Here is a 3,690-nt window from a genome sequence, read left to right on the forward strand (position 1 = left end):
TGTCCATTGCTCATCATCATCTAGGACTTTTAATTCTATGTATTTGAGATAAAAGGATGGCTTGGAGCTCAACTAAGATTTCCTATTCAGATAATACATACGAGGAACCTAAGCCTAAGGTTTTAAAACCGTATTACCAATGTCAAAACGATTGTATGAAACCGCACTATATTGAATCATTTAAAAAAAGATGGTTTGGTATCCTATGGTTAAAAAAGGGTTTAGTGCCAACATAGAGCTGTTCTAGTGGTTGAAACCAACACTTCTTAGTGAAGAGGTCGTGGGTTTGACTCTCACTGATGCATTATTAATACCCCAATCCCCCGGCTTAATAAAGCCCCTTCGTACAAAAAAAAATATAAGGTTTGATAAGGAATGGTATCAATTTCTAGAGCCATACTAACAATATTTACTAAACTATACATTTTGTGTACCATTTACATGTCCAAAATATATTATATCATTTCCTGATTTACATACTAAAACTAGAGTGTACCATTTTTAGGAGGGGGAGCTAGAAGCACCTGCCCTTACCAAGCTTCTATATCATTTTTGTACCAAAACCATGCCCTACCCTAGGTACCAGTTTGCAAATGTATATATATATATATACGAAATCCATAATGTACCCAATTATTAATACCATATCATTTTACACCCTTAGAATAACCACAAGGGTTTGTTTTAATTAGCAAATATCAATGCCGCATAATATGAATTTAAAAATTCGAACGGCATTAGCATTGAGATGGCCCTTGTATGTAAAGTTATCCCCTTGATTCTTAGTCATGTTATCCATGCACTATTATGGTGACAATTAATAAACAAAGGAACAAATAATCTTTTTAGAGTAAATTACATAAATACCCCAAAACAGAAGCCTTAATGCATTCACACCCGATTTTATGCTTAATAAACACAGCTCTCGTTCTATGAAAATTGTAATACCATTTTACCCTCATGTATAATGACACTCGTGACTCGATAGGTGATGTTTTGGGTGAAAAGACCAGTTATACCCTTCAATTAATTAAGTCGCGATCATCCCATTGGTCTTCTTCTCTTGCCGCAGTATCTGCAAACGGCTGGAGAAATTTCCAGTCCAACTCTCCTCTCTCCATTTGCAGGAAACCACATGTAATTCTTTCTACGAAGAAGGAAAATAACACTATTGATAATTCCTATAACAAAATGCCCACATTGTGCATCAAATGAGTGATTCTACATCCTGAGATGAATTTCGGTAAGTAATTTATGTTTCAAAGTTATCATTTTAAAATTCACTGCAAGCAAGGTGACCGTCCATGCACTGCAACTACGGAGAGAATACAAAGTGACACTAGGGAAGATATATCACCTGAACTTTAACTTCTCACCATTTCAAATGAGGTGGTCATCTTCACTTGGAATTCATTGTTTATTTATGTTTTCATGGTAGATAAAACTCCTTGTCTTCTCGAACTAAAAAAACCAACTTGGTTTCGCTCTCCTTTCCCCCTCTCCTTCCCTTTTTTTTTTTTTTCTTCCCCTTCTCCTCTATTTTGCTCCTCTTGTTTTCTATTATATTCACCTGTGGCTCATAAGAATGACCTAAGCAACAGCCATGATGGTCTCAAGTATTGGTATTCTCCTCATTTTCTACCTCAAGAACCTTTCTCACCTACTTAGATCTTTTTTTTTTTTTTTTTTTGGTACGAAGCTGAAAAACTTCATTCATGAACTTGAAAGGAAATACAGACACATCAAAAGAAAGACATAAATACAAAAGATAAATGCATGAAAACACAAGGTTCCATCTGAACCAAGGAATGGAAATTGACCAAATGTCATACATGCAATAGACAAGGTCATCCTGGCTAAGGAATGGGTCAAGCCCTTAGAATAACGATTGTAACAACCATTACACCAATTAAGCACAAAGAATATGACATACGTATCCTCCATCACAAACGCCCAAAGAGGCGACACACCACAAAGGGCGGACATAGACATGCCACAAGGGCAGAAATATAACACGCCACGGCGAAATCACAACGACTATCAACATGAGACTCTCGCACCAGCAAAGCTTCCAGATCCACAGGAAATACTTCTAGCTCTGGTGAAAAACCTTCAGACCTGTGGAATGCACTACCAGATCTCGTATTAACCTGAACTTTTTTTTTTTTTTCAAAAAAAACCTGAAACTCGATTGGGGAAAAAGAGGAAATAGAGAGATACGGAGAGAATGAAAAATTGAGTGTTTTTTTTCCCCCCTAAACAGAACTTCACGGGGAGAATGAGGAACATAGCGTTTTTTTCTCTCCTAAACAGGAGCTTCACGGGAGAGTGGTGGAGAAGAGGGGTGGAGATGGAGAAGACGCACAGAGAGGCAGAGAAAGGAGGAGAGGGAGCAGAACAGAAGTGAGAAACCAAAACAGAGAGGTGGAGAGAGGGAGAGAGGTGGAGAAGAGGGAGAGAGTCGGGAAGGTGCACCAGCACAGAGAGGCGGAGAGACGAGGTGCGAGAGCATAACAGAAATGAGAAACCAAAACAGAGAGGCGGAGAGAGGAAGAGATGAGGTGAGGGAGCAAAACAGAAGTGAAACTGAAACAGAGAGGCAGAGAGAGGAAGAGAGGAGGTGAGGGAGTAGATCTGAAGGTTTATGGGTGGAGGTGGAGAGACAGAGGCTCTCTACCTCAAAGAGTGGTAGCAAGGTTCGGTTCCTTCAGAGCGATTTCTTCAAAGTAGCGACGCTAGGATTGGTCTTGAAATCTTGCATTGCACTGTTTTGTGACGAAATAGAAAATATCTTGGTACCCACTCAGATCCTCGTTAACTAGAATTTCAGCACTTCGAAATCTATTTTGGGGTTCTTTTTTTTTTTTTTTTTTTCATTTAAAATTCCAGTTTACTGCATTTGACTCGATTCCATATGTTTTTGTTTAGATGAGAGGAAGAGAAATAGGAAGAAAAAAGGGTTCATTTCACGGCTAATGGGTAGATTTGATTGGGGGTTGCAAGCCTGCAAGGCGTTTATGTCACCATGGATTGGAACATTAAAGCCTAATTTTTCTCTAGTTCGAAAAAAGGTAGATCTGATTGGAATTTTTTTCCCATATAATATTTGAAGTTCAAGAGTACTGAAGCACTCTCCAATAAATCTGAGGGTAATTTTGGAATTTGAAAATACAAAACAATTGTTTAACCGTAAGAAGTAATAAATTGGACTAATGTGTCCAATACAAGTCTAACTTTGGGGTGTCTATGCTTATACAACATAAAGTGGATGTTGGTGTAGTAAACTTTTATTTTGAGGTGTCAATGCAATATACTCATAATTTTAATTGTTACCCTTGTGAACCGAGATGGCAATTGTTTTCCCTTGTGTGTTTGTGTTTGGGTGCAAGAGTCACACATCTCCAAAGGAGCGGATGGGAGAGAGTGATAAAAACCTAGGTTGACAATATACATACTGAGATAGCTGGACCATATGAGAGATAAAATGATAAAACTAGTAGGGGTGTGTTGTGACCGATTGTGATTAATCGTGAATAATGCAAGAGAAAAGAGAGGGAAACTTAACATGAGATTTGATGAGGGAGTACAGTCAAAGACCTACATCTCTGGGGCTCAAGAGAGAAGTTCAATCCACTATAAAAGAGGGTAGAAAACCTTACAAGTCAGTGTACAAATTACAATTGAAAGAAG

Source organism: Hakea prostrata, chromosome 2 (assembly GCF_041222555.1).
Source record: "Hakea prostrata isolate BN-2017 chromosome 2, UWA_Hpros_2, whole genome shotgun sequence".
Classification (NCBI taxonomy): domain Eukaryota; kingdom Viridiplantae; phylum Streptophyta; class Magnoliopsida; order Proteales; family Proteaceae; genus Hakea; species Hakea prostrata.